Here is an 18,172-nt window from a genome sequence, read left to right as displayed (position 1 = left end):
TTAAATCTTTAAATCTTTAAATCTTTAAATCTTTACAATAAGAAACCCAATCTGGACTCCAGCCGTGCTTCTGTAGCAGCCCACCTCCCGCAGGCTGAGAGTTTGCCTATCGAAAACTCTATGATGCATGTACGTATAACAATCTAAGCCTTTCTGCGGTAGAATACTAAACTTTAACATCAAGCATGACCCTAAGACCAATTTTTCACAAAGGAAAATCACGTGCATGATAGTTACTCACACAGCATGAGGCTCCTTGAACTTGCCAACCTGTTGGATTTGGTACATGAGGTCTCCTCCGTTGATATATTCCATGACAAAATACAACCGGTCCTAAAGGGAATCAAGGAGAAGAAATTAGGAATTTATGGATAACTCAAAAACTAAAACTGAGAAGATTAAATCTAAACAAGAAAAAAACAACAACGGAACATCGGTCAATATTATGATTGGAGAGAATCTTTTTTACCGCGGTTTGGAAACATGAGTGCAGCTGAGTTAGGAATGGTGGTTTTCCACCCAGAGCCAGAACTCTTTTCTCCACCATGGTGCACTCTACGTCGTCATCTTGGATCACCACATCCTTCTTTAGGATTTTGATGGCATACAGCTCATCTGTACCTTTCCTCTCTGCCAGCATCACCTAAAGAGGAGACGATTTTAATCAAACTTGATTTTGCTTTTACATGACAAGGGAGTTTTTCTTTCCACTGTCGCTTCATGCTTGCTCAGTATGAGGGATTGCTGCAAAGCCATCAACAATGCAGACAACTCTTCCTGTGGCTCTACGCTCTTTCAGGAGGAGTGAATGCTGCTTGTTAAGACTTGATGCAACCTGCTGGGTTTCCTTAGAGAGGAAACTTTTTTTGACCAATCTATATAATCTGATCCAATCTGTATAATCTGATTGAATTTGACTTTGGGAAGTCCCTTGAGTTGACATGTTTCATGAATTGGCGCTATATAAATTAAATTGAAGAGAAGTCTCACCTTTCCAAAGCTGCCTTTTCCCAGAACCATGACAAAGTTGAAATCTGCAATCTTGACGCGGTCCTGATTGCCGTTGCTGTCGTACTTGTAAACCGAGGACGACTCTTTGGTCTTTCCGGGACCTATTTTTGTGTTCTGCAGGAGGTTAGAACCAACGATGGAAAGGAAGCCCAGTTAGAAACTAATGAGCAGAATCAAAATTGTGATTTTCTATTCGTGTGAAACTTACGTTCATCTGTTTTCGTATGCCCTCGTCGCCGTCTTCTCCGTCCGGCTGGACAGGAACACTGAAGTATTCACCTTCTTCCTGGGACAGCAGCTTAAACCTGAAGTCCAATGTTCACACCTGTGTTACATCCTGCCTTTGGTATCCATCTTATCCCACATTACAGTGCGTTGCAATAGACTCTTGAAGCCTTTCCGCATTTTGTCACCTTATGACCACAAACATCAATTTAGATTATGGGATTTTATGTAAACATTTTGCTAGAAAATAGCTTTTTTTTTATTTGCTTTCACTAATAAAAGCAGATATTTGAGAAAAGCTAGCAACTGTCCTGTCAACACATTCTTCCACCTAAGCAGTGGATCTCTGCAGCTCCTCCAGAGCTTTCATCGGTTTCTTGGCTGTTTCTCTGATCAAGCCTCTCCTTGTGTTGGCTGTCAGTTTAAGTCAGGGGTCTGCAACCTTTACCATCCACACAGCAGTTTTTGCCCAGAATTCAGCCAAATAAAACTTATTCAGAGCCACGAATGTTACCTTTTAACAAAAGACAGCTTATAATTAAAGAAAATCTACTATAGAAAATGAGTTGTCATTTTTACTGAACCACCGTTTTATTTCTATCTTTAGGTTTTAAATTAAAAAGGCACAAAGAGCATAGATCCATTTTCTTCCATGGGATGGCTTAATTTTGTGGAAAATAATGTTAAATAAAAAGCTACTTTCCATTTATTGGTACTTTTAGCATTATGCAATTAATGGAAGTTCAATTCCATGAAAATTTACATGTGTTTTATCTGTATTCAACAACTTTAGTTTATTCTTTGGTATTTTAATCAAAGTTATGAAGTGCCACTTGTGTCTCCAGAGCCTCGGATTGCAGACCCCTGGTCTAGGTAGACCATTTAGATAAGGTAGATTCACAGTTGTGTCGTACTCAGGAAATGCACAATAAACTTCTCCTCACCTGTGTGCTGTGCTCCCTGGTCTTTATGATGCCATTTGTTCTGTAATGATCTCTAACAAACAGGACAGCTGAGCTCATAGAGAGTTTAAATAGCTCACAGCTGGACTCTATTTAACATTCAGGGTCATTCTAAAAGAAACTGGTTCCACTGGAATTTATTTAGGGGTTTCAGATTAAAAGGGGCTTGCTATAAATTCACACACGGTTTTGTTAATTTTCATCTGTAAACATATTCTGCTGTAAATCATGTATACTTGTCATCCTGCTTCACACCCACGCCTTACTTTGTGTTGGTCTAACACACAAAATCCCAATACGTACAGATTTCTGTGGGTCCGTAACAAAGCGTGGAAAAGTTAAAGGGGTGTGAATACTTTTGGAATATAATCTTCCGTCTCACCATCCATCCACTCCTTGCTTCTGTAGCTCTGAGATGCCGAAGGAGAGCGAACCCATGAAGTCGTTCCGGCTGGTCAAGTCCCAGTCCCATACCTCCACTGAGAGACGCCGGTCCTTGTCGGTGTCTTTGAGTTTACTAGGAGATGTCAGCAGAAAGCAGGACTTTCACTTTAGAAACAGATTTAAATAAAAAAAGGAGGGTGGCTCTCTCTTTATTTCCGCGTGGGGAAATTGACACTAAATGACTTTCTGTTGTTGGAGGGCACAGTAACCCAGAAACCTTAAAGAATAAGGACAGACCTGGTTTCAAAGGAGAGTTTTGTGCTTACGTGACTGAAAATGAGGCCAACCTTTTTCTTTTTTCTTTTTTATAGAAAAGAAACAAGCTGATATGAAAATTAACACAGAGAAGGGAAAAAAGAGATGTCCTCACAAGAAAACGTTTCATTCAGTGGGGTTGAGGTTCCCTTTGACGGTCTTCGTCTTCTGCTTGCTCTCACTCTTGGGGTCCGGGATCAAACTTGAGCTTAACGTACGGGTCTGACAGGCCATTTGGGTCCATGGGCACCAGGTTCTTTCCCTCTTTGACTGACAAGGATTCAGGAGAGAAACATAAGTTAAAAGGAAAAAAGGAAAGGTGCAATATAAATAGTCTGGAGGTTGGCGCCCGTCTCTGCCTGCCCCGAATAACTCTGCATCTGACAGCATTAAAACACCTGTTTAGTTTCTCTTCCATAATCAATCCACAGCTGTCTGGCAGCGGAAGCTGGCACGTGGCTGCACATCACGCTGGAGATGTGGGTCAATCGTTGGATAATTGAACGACTAAATGGACTTTCCAGTTTCAGTCTTAGTCTGATGGAGCGCTTTGCTTGGAGGGTGCGCGCGCATGCACGCGCGTGTGTGTGTGAGAGTTTTTCAAAGCGAAAAACGAAGAGATGAACGGACAGAGAGCACTCACTGGTGACGATGAGAATGTTCTGGTCGATCTGGGCGGAGATCTGGATGCGTCCTCTCCTTTCCGTGTGATCCGTTCCGCACAGGCTCGGGACGTTGGCGACACATCGCTTGTGGATGTTCATCATACAGTCTGAGAAAACACCAAATACACACAGACAACTATCAAACTTCCTTCTAATCAACAGTTTTCAGCTTGTAAATAAGAGCTCTGCTGTGACTTGGAGCGGCTAAGTTCAGACATAAATAACTAAAAGGGAGATGAGGACAGTGAAGGCTAAAAATCACGTTTACTGTATTTTATTATTACACTTGAAAAATAACTTCTTCCCTTCATTTGAAACTTTTGGAGAGCTGGTTCTGATTTATTTTATGGCGTGTAGTTTACCTAAACAAAGAATCACAAATAAAGCTTCTTGTATAAGAAATCTGTGTCTTTCTTCCTGAATAAAGAAAACAGTCCAAATTGAAAAAGGACAACACAAAAATATCTCAGCCAGCAAAGTCATATTAAGAACTAATTACTGTTGCGCCGATGCCATTTTTTGGCCCCGATACCGATACCCGATACCTGGCTGTGCAGATTTGGCCGATACTGATACCATACCGATACCATCTGTTTGAAATTGACGTGTGTGTGTATATATGAAGAACTGCATACTACTTAGGGTAGTAGAACTTTTTATTGCCTACCTGGAATGGGTGACAATAGCTGAATAAACTTTTGTCTCTCAAAGGCCAAAATAGTGCAACATTCGTGAAATTATAACATGTATAATAGTAGTGCAACAGTAAGACAGTAAAATTACATTAATAATTGAATAATCTCTTTTAAGTTTTGGCTCTCAAATGCCAAAATAGTGCAACTTTCATGAACTTATATAACAAGTATAATACAAGTCAGGAGAGAGAAGGCTGCGTTTAAGCGACATACAAACATCAAAATGGTATCGGTGCATTTGGTGGTACTCACCGATACTGATACCACCATTTTAGTGCTGGATCGGCGCCCCGTCCGATACTGGTATCGGTATCGGTGCAACAATAGAACTAATAGTAGTCAATAGTCAGCTGACGGCTTCTAACTGCATCTTGTGGACTTCCTGATAGTAAAGATTTATAATAGTCCAGCCTTGGACACGTTTTTCTGCGTCACTCCTGGACGAGACAGTTCTAATTTTCTATTGTTTTTTTTGTAAGTATCCCACTGCAGCATTTCAGTCAAACTGAATACTGGACTTTGACTGGACCCTTGATTCTTTCCATTTTCACCCATTCAGCTGTATATTTGCTACTGTGTTTGAGATGATCGTTCTGTCGTTGACCCAGTTTGTGGCGAGCTTCAGCTGAGACTAGTTTGACTATTTATCTTACTTCAAGGAAGTTCACTCAATTAATGAAAGTTGCAACTCATCGTCTCGCCACCACCGTGCTTGTTGATATGAGCCGTTTGTGCTTCTTTAATGTTTCCTCTTCTGAGTATTATTGCGAAACAATTCTACTTTGGTTTTTCTAGTCTTCAGAAGTCTTGTCCTTACAGTAAATATTTTTAAATTTGGCCACGCTGCCATATTTTTTAGAGAGGGGGTGCTTTCTCTTTTATCCCCGCTTGTTTTTTATTTTTTATTTTGGTAATTTCTCTTAAACCTGCTCCACCCAACAGTGGGAGGATGTTGCAGGAACATCCACTAAAAATATTTGCAACTGTCCTGATTTTTTTTTTTTCATTTGGGAAGAATCTTACTAAAGGTCATAGAGAAATGGAAGCATAGACGAGAAAGAAGGAAAAGAAGTGAAAACGGCATTCATTGCAACTGATTTCGTCCAGTATCATCACTCTTGCAAGATTTTCTAATATGGTGCATCCCTAATTAACAGCAGAGAGACATCTACAACATAACTGTGATAGTCAAGAAAAATATGCAACAGGAGTTTCAAACAATATGTTGTTTGAGTTTAAGTTTGATGCAGGAGACATTAGAGGAGTCATCTCCTGCTCTAAAATATCTTCTTGCACCTCTAGCTCCTCTTTATTGCAATGTTTGTAAGGGGACTCTAACATTCATACAAATATTTGCACAGAACCTGTAGTTGCATATTGCTATAACTAACAAAACCAACCTTATTTTCTCAAAACGAGACATTTCTTAGCATTTGGTACTAAGTATCACAAACTGGCAAAAAACAACTTTATTTTTGGCTCGCGCGTAAAGAGGGAGAACGTCAATTCTCACTCTGTCCACTAGATGGCAGACCTCTCTGATGCCAATCATTGAGCTCCAATCTGCAATCAGTGGATGCTGGAGCTGCTCTGCAGAGATGTTAATCTGCTGCTGTTGGTTCTTGTGTTAGGTTTTTATCTCACATCTCCAACAGAGACAAAACATACCATTCATTCATGCAACCTGGCGTCTGCTCCCACACAGCAAAACGAACCAAGGGGGGAAAAACATGCCATACATGTCCTTATACTCTGTGCATTTAGCATTTTTAGAATTTAGACATTTAGCACTTATATAAACGAGAAAATAACTTTCATTTTCTAAGATTTTATATCTCAAAGCATTATAATGTGCATTAGAAAACGGGTTGGTCCTCAGGATGTCTTAAACCTAAGCAAAGGAAATCTCAGAGGAGGCCAGATTAATCTGCTATATTCCTTCTTAGGGCTTAATAATGGTATTAAGAGCATACGCAGCAGCCAGTTTCTGCCAATAAGATGTACTGGAGTTGTGAGCGCTGCTGTAAAACGGACATGTCGGCTGTTCCCTGGTCTGCAGCAAACAGGGTTATACTATCACGGCGTTTAAAGCGACGATTGTGGAGTTGTCCAGGGTAATACGGTGATTTACAAATAACTTAGAGAACACTCTTTTATAGTTAGAGTTAACAAGAGAATTCACATGTCATCAAAAAGTTAATTCATAATAAATAAAAAAGCGAAACTTGTCTACAGATTTCTTGCTGAAATATCTATTTCATAGGCTTATTTCTGATGAATATGACTCAAGTAATGAAAACATCAGAATGTTACAAAGATCGGTAGACAGGTTTTCAATAAAAAGGTTCACATTCTGTTGAGACACTCATTCCTGGGTCTGCGCCCAGTTTTATTTCAACTTTATCCTTGTGGCGTGGCATGCAGGAGATCAGCCTGCGGCTCCGCTGAGCTGTTCAGGAAGACAAACTTGCTTTGATGGCAGCTTTCCAGTTGTCTCTCCCTTCAGGTGTAGCTGAACACCAATAATGTGAGAGTGAGAGTTGTAAGTCATGTCCTGGAAAAGTTTGTGTGTGATGGCTCTTGAAGCACCGACATTTCCTCGTTTGTGGACGGTCTTTTTCACTATCGTGTAGGCCACAAGATAACATTCACATATTAAAATCTTTTTTTTTAATTGGTCTTATGTTGTCTAATTATCTGATCAACTGAAGTTTTGGTTTTCATTAGCCATTATAAGCTAAATTAACAGCAATAAATAAAATTGAAATATCACCCTGCGTGTGATGAGTCTGTGCAAGTCTCACTTTTTGAGCTGAATAATTGAAATAACCTTTCAGTGCTGTTCTAATTTATTGAGATGCACCTGTGATCTAAGCTTGAATATGGTCCAATTTTGGTTATGTAACTTGACAAGCAAATCAGCAAAGTTCAAAATGGTCCTCTCCAGCCCAGAAGATCCGTAGTTCAGCCCAAATAAGTGGTCTAAAGATTCTGTTCTTGTAGTAACGCCTTTCAAGCAAAGGTGAATGTACCCAGGTTTTCTATCTGGATACTGTACGTTTTTATAGACCCATATTACACTAGACCTGTTAGTAAATTATGTAAAAGAAGCTGCTATGGTGTAATATAGCCGCTTGAGTCAAAGTCCATCACACATTGTGTGCATTCAATGGGTGCAATGAGGAAATATTAATAATGGTCATAGTTAAACCGAGCTCTGCAGAAACACAGCTCCTTTTTGTATCGCTGATAAATTGGCTACGCCGAGCAAATATAAAAACCTCACCATGAGCATGTGAATTCCTAGAAATGATGCATTTGATTTAAATCATGGCAGGAAAGCTGCCAGCATAATTTTTGATCCACCGTCTACGTTATTAAAAATACAATTACTGACAGCAAGTGTTAAGCACCAAGACAGAGAGCTGGAAATTAAAAAGAACTGCACATGCAGGAAGGTCATATAAATGCAATTTAATGATTACAACATCTGATTAAACAGATGAAATCTGATCAAATTTGTGTGTAAGCCTGCCCATGCCATTTCATTGTTGAATGTAACATTGTCATTTACATTTCAGCCACATTTCCTTTCCGTTTATTCTGTTATCATCATATTCCCGGCGCTCTCCCTTGGCTTAAGCATCTCAGTGAGATAAATTCAAGATGTTCGGGCTCAACTGCGAGTGAAATCCATCCAACCAACCAAGTTAATCACTGAGATGCAGAGCGTGGCTATTGAAATATTACAGCGTACCACCTATTGCACCTAAGCAGTCCTTTGAGGTTGCAATTGCACACATGTCGATAATTGTGATTGTATATTGTTGTGTAGCTCAGGTAAGAGCTGATGTCTGAACTTATTTCAACCAAGTTTGATCGTGGGAAATTCAGGAGACCCAGCTGTCGACGGATGGAAGACTGATGTCCAGACGCTTAAATCACAACCAGAGGTGACCTAAACAGATCATGTGTGTCATTCGACAAATTTACAGGAATTGGTCATTTTCCCTAAGAGGTTTATTTGATGTAATACAGAGTCAAGATTCATGAAGAAATGTGTTTGCGGGTGCTAAATGCGTATAAACCCGCATTTGCGCGTGCTCCCATTTCTGAAAGAACATAAAGTAGCTCTGCTCCTTAAACAGCTCTACCAAGCAAATAAGTGTCTCTACTTTGGAACAGTTAGCCCGTATTTAAAAAGGACATAAAGCATACTGTTAGGGGAATGTCAGCAGATATTTATTAATATTAACACAAACTGAAGCTTGAGTAAAAAGCTTGGTGTTCTCAAAGAGCAGAGCTGTTTGCAGATTGTGAAGAAAATATTGTCTGTTAAAAGCAACTAGTAATTTTAGTGTAGGAGGAGAAGAGAGACATGTTTAGTTGCTGGAGAAGAAGGGTTGTGTGTTGAGAAAGTTGCAATATCCAAACACAGATACCAAACATTATTTTCTAATTAGTTCTATAAAATAACCAGGACGTAATTACAGCACGGGTGTAGAGTACAAACACAGACACCATGTAATATTACAATTTGAAATACCTTTTAACTTTAATGATTTTCATCTCTAGAAAAATGTGCTAAACCACTTACTACCTGAAATTATTTTCCAATAACACAAAAAACTATTATTTGTGTTTTTGCTTTGTGTTAAATTAGGTAGAGATTGTTGCAAATTAATATAAATCCAGTTATTTAATACAAAAACTAGTGAAAGAAAGTATAATTGGAGATGAGTCTGACAACTAGCTGGTGGCAAATACTTTAAATGCTATCCTAGGTATGTGTAGAATACGCATCAACGGGCATTAATGGTAAAAACAAGCCACCATGGCTTTAAGGTGGTTTAAGGAGTTTAAAAAAGAAAACAGGAAAGCATTTTTCTCTGTCTCCTTAAACTGCATCTATTGCGTTGGTGGCTGACGAAAGAACAACTGCACCCTGATAGGGGCTAATTTCTCCCATCTGCTGGACCTGATCTGTGTGGCTGCGTCGTGTATCCAGAGCAGAAATAAAGCAAACAGAGGGACCAAAACAGTTGCAAAAAATGGAGAACATCCCAGAGGAGGATCTGTGTGGTTCAAACTCACTTTGTGGCCTCCACAAACACAGCTCTCTATATTCAGGCTAAGCACACAAGCATATCCAAATACTTTGTATACTTACGGTCGCATTTCATGCCCTGGTGTATCAGCCCATACAGGAGGGAGCCACAGTGGTCACAAAAGGTGGGACTGGAGTAGGAGTGGACCTTAAATTTGTGTTTACTACGAGGATCCTGGAGAAACACGAAGGAGAAAAGAAAGTGTTAAAAACAACAACAAGGCTCATTAGCATATCTGTTAGAACTCTAGAAGCATAAAAATTATGAAGTCATTAATTTGCTCTGAGCGCTATTTTTTATAGAGCTGAGTCACCACACTTTACCAGAAAACCGTTTTATTTTCTGGCTTGGAAGAGAGTTCAACTAAGCATTTTTTTTGTGAGTTTGTGGATTTGTTTAAAAAAAAAAAAACAAGGTTCAGAGTATAAATGCAGAGGAATGCTACGGCATATCAATATGTGAGGGCAAAATAATTTATTTCCACACTGCCGCCGCTCTGAGCTTCCTATTATGTAACTAATTAAAAACAAACAAGAAGAAAATCCTGAGAACTGGCTCCCGTTCAGCCGTTAAAATATAAAAAAGTAGCTGGTAGTAGAAGCTGTTGTGGCTCGTCGTTCCTTCCATGGAAACACTTGTTGTTGGGAATCCCTGCAGGCTAATTTAACACGGGAAAAAAAAAATCATCTTTACAGGCAGGTTTTCTGAAGAATCATGTTTGATGTTGCATGCTGATGCAAGACTGCTGAGAAAAAAGTAAAAAGAAAAACAACGGAAAAATTGACAATGGATGAAAGGGACTCTTAAGATTTAGGTGAATCAACGTTTTGATTGGAGATTACTGAAGTGGAACACAGTTGGTGAACACAGTTAGAGATTCATAAACATCAGCATATGACTGCAAAAATGCATGCCGAGTAAAAAGGACAATGTGAGAGAAGCACACTGGGTCATTACCCCAAGCAGCCAGGCAGCACATTTCCGCTTTATGGACATTTCTTAATAGGATTTGGACCTTGCAAGTCAACAGAGGCCAAAGTCCACAACTTAATACATGTGTGCAAGAGTGCTCACCCAGCAGCACATTAGAGACAAAACAACGTGAATGCTGCTCAAAACATGTACATAACTTCATTGAAATAATTTTGTTGGGATTTTGTGTGATAGACCAACACCACATAATGCATAATTGTGAATTTTGAGGAAAAGGATAGATGGTTTGCACATTTTTTTTTTACACAAAATAAATCTAAAAAAATGTGCGGTGCATTTGCATTTAGCCTTTCTTTGTAGAACCATCTCTGATTTTTTGCCCTTTTCTTCCTTGCAACATAGCTCAAACTCAAGTCTCAATTCCTGCTGCAGACTCCCAGTCGGGTTTAGTTCTGCACTTTGATTGGACCAAACTAACACATTAAGATGTTTTAACCAAACCAGCAGCACCTAGTTGTTGCTCAAGGGTTGACATCCTGCATGTGTAAGAGTTTTCTATGGTTTGACACACCTGAATAAATCTGAAGCTTCATTCCTAGGCCTAAGTGAGCTTTAAGACATACTGAGGAGGTAATTCAGCTTAATGGATCGGCTCTGCTGGACCACATGCACATCTACCAGTTCTGGAGGATCGGACACCCCTGATTTAACCATTGTGTTGTAGGTCTGGCGGTCTATTTGTTTTCCTTTTGTCCTGCTGGAAGGTGAAACTCCACCCCAGTTTCAAGTCTTTTAGTGACTCTAAAAAATAATCTGTCCATCATCCACGACCAGCAACCCCACAGGTGAAGCTGCCACCACCAGTTTACACAGTGACGATTGGTGATGTGCGAGGTTACGCTTCCACAACACATTGCATGTAAAACATAAGACAAAACGTTCAGTTTGTGTTCTAATCGTGTTAAATCCACATCTGCTGTGCCTCCAACATGACTTAAGGCAGGGGTGTCAAACATACGGCCCGCGGGCCGGATCCGGCCCGCCGAACAATTTAGTCCGGCCCCGTGGCTAAATGCATTATCTTTTTTTTTTCCCTGTGTCCTGTCTGGCAATGTGGCAATAAGATGCCACAAAGAGCTCATCAGATTTGGCTTTCACAAGTGGACAAGATAAAAGGAAGAGAATGATAAAACAATTATTGAAAAAAACATGTACTTTGTTTAATTGAAAACATGCAGTTCCTATATTGTCCACGAGGGGCGCTGTGTTTTAATTAGCAGATTAAGCTTCAGGTGTGGAAAAATTTAAATCATTTCTTAATTTTTATGTGTTTGATGTATTTTGTCATGCAGGACAGTGTTTTTAAGTTCCAAAAAATTTGAATATATGTTTTTCAACATTGTATAATCACTGTGATCAGTTCTTATGCATAATGCACAAGTAAATGTTTAACTGAGTAAAAGTATTGTTGAAATTGCACATACTTTTCTTAAAAACGCTGAGGTTATTCATAATATATTGTGTAAAAGTGAAATTAAGTTAATATAAAAATCAACAACAAGTCCACATTTATTAGTTCTATTTAATCTTGCAATGAGTTTACTCGTGTGGCCCTCTTGAGATCAGATTAAGCTGAATGCGGCCCCTAAACCAAAATGAGTTTGACACCCCTGACTTAAGGTAACCCACTGATGGGATTCCTCATTGCTTTCCTCCTTCCACCCACCTGAGCTGTGCATCTCTGCAGCTCCTCCAGAGTTATTACTTAGATTTTACTGGATTTTAATATTTTAAGAGTATCAGAGCAAAATAGGTTGAATACAATTTCGAACTTTCATGTTTTGTATTTGAAGGAAACTTGAAACCAAGGCACCATGTTTTTTCCCCTTACTTCACAATTATGCAAAATTTGTGTTGATGCATCACACAAAATACTAATAAACTACTTTAACAATTGTTGTTGTAACATGACCGAATATGAAAATTACCAAGGAGGGCGAATCTTTTCCAATAATACTGTATATTTTGTAAGGAGCATAAAATAAAAATAGCCTGGAACAGGTTTTTTCTCTATCCCTCCAGTTTTCAGCGTTTTATTTTTGCATCAACAATGACTTCCTGTATGGCCACAAGCGTGACCCATTTTCACAGATCCTGACCACAATTAAAGGACGAAGAAATAAACATTTACGCGGAGCGGGTGTGTCTGTAAACTTTCATTACTTACGTCAGACGCAGGTCCTTTGTCGGCCCCCGGACAGGAAAAAGTGACAAACTCATGACAGCGCTTATGGACCACAAAACAGCACACTAAAGAGGAAGAGGGGGGGGGGAAAATACAAATATTAACTCCGGCTTCATCACACTGCCAAAAATGGCCACGAAAACTGAAACACAGAATCAAACAAGACGGGAATTTATGTGACACAAGTCTTAGCACAACAAGCAACTATAATCTCAGAGGTTCAATTTAGATAAAATGCTCTTTAAGTGTTTTCTCTGTAAATACCCTTATGGCTTTAGTATAAATTACTGCAAATGGAGCCATATCAGCCTTGGCATCATAATTACCCCCAGTGACATTAAAGCCGAGACAGGAAACTTCCCACATTAGTAGCTTCAACAGTAGAAAGCTTTGAATCTGGTGTTTTTTTCCCCCTGCTCAGTCGGTGAGGCGAGTGACTGAAACAAACACTGCTCATACTGTCAACACAGACATGTTTGTCCAACCAAAGACATTTTCCTACAAGTGCTGCAGTGCTCAAAACGTCCGAGTTTGGCCCTGATGAGAGGCGTTTAAAACGGATCCGTACCAGAAGGAAAAATCAAAATGTTGAACGTTAGCTAAAGAGTGACAGATCTAGAGCTTCAGTCATTTATCCACAAAATATTTTAGGTATTTTTTTCAAAACTAAAGCATAAAATGCAGCAGATAGTCTCATTCTGCTTTTTGCAACACTGACTAATTGGCAATGTAGACAATGTTTTAAAATTGTATACTGCATATTATTGCCTTAACAAGAACATAGTAAAGTAAGGCACTCTGAGTGAAACATCTGTGAAGAAATTAAACATAACTTATTTTATGACTGTTTAAGACCGATTCATGTCATAATTTTTGTAAAGTTCTGTTCTGGCAAGTTTGAAGGTAACAAAAAGTATGTCCTCCGTCTAAGAATAAGATTTGTTGATGAACCCATATTCTTCCACTTATCCTAGATCAGATCACTGGGGCAACAGGTCCAGGAGGGAAACCCAGACATCCCCACCCTTTGCAATATCTTCCAGCTCATCCTGGGTCAGCACCAGGGTCTCCTCTCAGTGGGACACGCCCGGAAAACCTCCAAAGGGAGGCGCCCAGGGTGACATCCTGATCAGATGTCCAAGCCACCTCAACGGACTCCTTTCGGTGTGGAGAAGCAGTAGCGGCTCTACTTTGAGCTCCCCCAGGATAACGGAGCTCCTCGCCTTATCTGTAAGGCGGAGCCTGGCCACCCACCGGAAGAAGCTCTGCTGCTTGTTGCATGACAACAGATAGTGAATTGTGGATATAATATTTGTTATTTGTGGCAAAATCTAATTTCTGTAAGCAATGTTCCCTCGAACGTTAAAAGACGTGAAACTTAGATAAAAATGTTCCATGTACATGTCGAACAACTGGTGGGATCCCTTCAATGTCTAGTTTAGCTACTAACACCGGCTGATAATGTATTTCTCTACAGTTTATTAATTTAAATACTGTACGTTGCACGGTACAATGTGTGGCCAGATTTAATGAGATGCAAACTGACAGAAGTGCAAATAAGCAGCTATCATCACATTTCTATGCACTGCAGCCAGGTCAGATTTTTTTTTTTTTTTTTAAGATGTTGCTGATGAAAAACGTCTGATTTTTCTTCTTTTAAATTGGAATATGGAAATTGTGACTATTGTGAGTATTGATTCTTGAGCTCGAAAGGAATGCTCAATACTGGAGCTAGCTGTGCTTTGGTGCGCTAACTGAAAGGAAATAAATAATTATCCGAGCCGACTCATCTGGTGCAGTCCTGTATTTGATAACAAACATCCTGTGTGGACTACATAATAACATCAAACCATAAATAAATAAAACAGGACAGTATGTATGTTTTTCTAACATATTTGCACATGTGGCTCTTTAATAACAATTTCAACACTACTGAAACGTTCTAGTAATTGCAGTAAGAAAATTGCTGTGTGTAGCAATACAACGACAAAGAAACATCCGCACGTCCTTATAAACACTTTTTTTTTTTTTTATAATTTTTTCTGGAAAATGTGACAAAAGGATCCGGGTAAAGATTAAATTAGGACACCTGCACATTTAAAATGGATAAAAATCACAAAGCGAAAGTTTCATTTCAGTATTTTGGAGTCGGTTTGCCCTCTTTAAACCTCACATTCAGCTGGTTATGCTCCTGAATGCTGCAGAGGGAGTAAAAGTCATGGTGGGATCCTTAGAGATATCCACAATATATCGGCATTAATATCAGTATTGGCCATGTGGTATTTGTTTGGTCATGTGACTGTGATAGTGATGCATTGTGGGAGGTTTAACTGAAGCAGAGAAGCAAGGTCAGTTGTGTGGTTGTTCTTTTCAAGGTGTAAAAAGGGAGTATATATGTAATATCGGTAAAAACCGGTTATCGTCTATAACACCAATGACACTGTATGTCAATATTAGCCTAAGTTTTCATAGCAACGCACCCCTATGTGGGATTTAAAGAGGTTGCAGAAGAATTAGAAATCAGCAGTTCCCCTCCAAGAAAAAAGGGAAAAGTACATTGAAAACAGCTGCTAGAATGCACTGATCTGGCCATCCGTGCAAGTTCACAAAGAAAGCAGATCACAAGATGCTCCTCGAAAACCCGAAAATATTAATTTAGGACTGACAGCAGACTCTTGCTACTGTTGATACGAAAGTGGGTGGCTCCACGGAACAGACACTGTACAGGTTTAACTTTCATGTCCAAGAAAATCATCTTTCCTCTCTAAGAAAAACCATTTAGTCCAGATTGACGTTTTCTAGACAGAAGACAAAGAAAGAGCCGCTCTTCTAGAATAACGTTATTTAGACAGATGAGTCTAACAGCTGCAATATTTGGACGCCATTACAGAGGTAATCTTTGGCATTGACCAAATACAGCCTTCCTGGACAGGAGCCCCATGTCAACTGTGAAGTATAGAGGTGGAGGTGTCATGGTTCAGAAATCACCAAAATCAACTTTACTATCTACTTGCTACGTAAGACAGATTTGAACCCAAATTAAGATCCTGATCCACACGGTGAAACGTGCAGCAACAAGAACCAACATCTAAAACACAAACAAGTAACACAGAAGCAATAAAATAGACCAAGGTAACACAATGCAATGAGGATGAATGAATATATGATTAGAATGAACGGATGAAAAAGTGGCTGGTAAGGGTCCAGGACTTGCTTAAGTTTTTAGGTCCCGGTGCTCGTATGGCGCAGTTAATTCATACAGAGAACACCGGAGACCCCTGAAGATGACAGGATCCTATTAGTTGATCCTACTGTTGATCCTATTAGCTGAGAGGGAGGCAGGTGGATGAAGGTCCAGAGTTTGTTTGTGCATAGGCTAGAACGGGGGCGGGGGCGAGTTAAGCTTCCTCCACAGCCTGATGAATGAAGCTGTTCTTTAACCAGCGTCCTCTCTGAGTGGCTGAGAGATGGGTGGACGGGGGTCACCGGCAATCTGCAGAGCTTTGCAGGTGAGGCGGGCGTTGTAGATATCAATAAAGGGAAGAGAGAGGCGCATCATACCAGTGAAGTCGACCAAGGATATGGAAATCCCTGGGTTTTAATGTCACTGAGGAGCTGTGGGGTGACTTGAAACAGGCCCTGCTTGCAGGGAAAGGCCTCAAAGGTCTCACAGCTGAAGGTGAGGAGGGGAGAAACCTTTTCCTCAGACTGATGTCAGAGACCGAAACGTCTCACTGAAGTCATTTCAGCCGGAGGGTGGTAACGCCAGCCATTAGGGGAAGGGTGTACTAACTTTTTCCTCATCTAGAAAACAACTTTCTTGCTTAGATATTTTGTTTAAGAGAAGAAAAAACAAATGAGATGTTTGTTGGTTATTTAAAAGTTAAAAGACTGTATTCAGATTACATAAAAAATACGAGATTAGACCAACATATTAGCATTGTTCTTTTTTCCAGATGACTTTATATGAAGAGATCAACAGAAAGCATGTAAGATAAATTGTTATTTAATTATTGAAATGACTGCATACTAATAGTGTGTCTAAACGGTGAAACACTCATGTTTGAGCAGTGCATTTACTGGTTCAAGCATCAGTGAAACATTAAGACCAGGCAGCAGTAAACGGCAGTAAAAGCATTAGAAACAGATGCATGGGTCTGTTCCACTCCGGGTCAGATGTAGATAAACTACAGCCCTACAAACAAAGATGAGACGATCACCAATCGTGAAACCCCAGGAGAGTCAAATAGGACGGATCGGTGACATCCAGTCGTCTCTAGAGTCGCATCAGTGTGCTCGAGCCTCGTATAACAGCTGGAATCCAATCCAACAACATTACACAGAGCTGATTTAAACCACATCCACCTCACCGTCACTTGCAATGGCATTAGGACTTGACTGCTTCACAACTATTAGACATCTATCATAAAGATGCTTACATCCCGAAACAAAGGCCGGTTCCTAAAAATACTCAGGGTGACATTGCTCAGCTTTATTCTTAATTATTCAGCTCCTCGTTAAGGTTTAATGAGGCACCGTGGCAACGGCAGACACTTTCCACAGCATTCATGGAGTTAACCAACAGAGAGCTCATGTTTGTGTTTGTTTGTGCTTATTAGTGTAGGTGTGAGAAGGTGTCACACTAGGTGAATTCAACTCAGATACCACAGTCAAGAAAGCACCAAGGCGGGGGGGGGGGGGGGGGGGGGGGGGGGGGTAATTTGACTAGCAGGCTGGTTGGACTCTACTTATGGGAAGGTGTGCAAAAGGCAAATATGTTTTTAACGGTTGTAGAGGGAAAGAAAGAAAGAAAGAAAGAAAGAAAGAAAGAAAGAAAGAAAGAAAGAAAGAAAGAAAAAGACACAAGAAGCTGGGCCAAGAGAAGAAAGAGACGAATGCCCGAGACAAGAGACTAAGCATGTCAGTGATCACTTTCATTTTATACAAATTGACACAAATTCTTAAGATGGTACCACTTGGAATCAGTCATAACAACAAAACATAAAAATATGTCATTTGGTTGGTGGATTTAAATCTTCATACCTTGATAACCCTCTAGGGATACCACAAGGCTCTATCCTTGTTTTATTTTTATTTTTTATTTTTTTCACCAGATGTCCAAATGTGATGTGCAAAACAGTCATGGGCCGATATGAAAATGAGACACCTGAGAACCCTGAGCAACAGTGCCACAGTGTCATAGTATTTAGGTATTAAAAAAAAGATAAAACTAAACTAAAACCGAAATTACCATTACCAGTATTACTGCGACATAGTGTCACATATTTCTATAATAATAATAAATAGTAATAAATAAAGAATAATAATTACATAAAACAACAACATTCCAACAAAATTGACCAAAAAGATCAATCTACCTTGAGCCTTGATTAATGGTTCATGCATTTGCAGTAATTTAATAGATAATTTGAACACTACATAAACAACAATAAATACTATTTTAATATGCAAAAAAATGATTCATAGCAATGTCATGGCCTACACGATCATAGAAAAGGCTGCTGACAGCTACAGCTTTGTGAGAAGAGTAGACTGTGAGTTCAATTCAAATTTCCGAACTTCTTGTTCGAGTGTTCTTGAGCAATACGCTAAACCCAAGTGGTCTACC

The 18,172-nt window shown here is 39.6% G+C and overlaps 1 pseudogene; it reads right to left on the bottom strand.

Moving 5' to 3' along the window:
• Nucleotides 1–237: 237 nt before the first annotated feature.
• The window catches only part of LOC118563214, a 45,522-nt pseudogene continuing 27,587 nt past the window's right edge, over nucleotides 238–18,172 (bottom strand).

This window comes from Fundulus heteroclitus, chromosome 5 (assembly GCF_011125445.2).
Source record: "Fundulus heteroclitus isolate FHET01 chromosome 5, MU-UCD_Fhet_4.1, whole genome shotgun sequence".
In the NCBI taxonomy this organism is placed as follows: Eukaryota; Metazoa; Chordata; class Actinopteri; order Cyprinodontiformes; family Fundulidae; genus Fundulus; species Fundulus heteroclitus.
The sequence above is the reverse complement of the archived record's forward strand: the minus strand, read 5'-3'. Positions and strand labels throughout refer to the sequence as shown.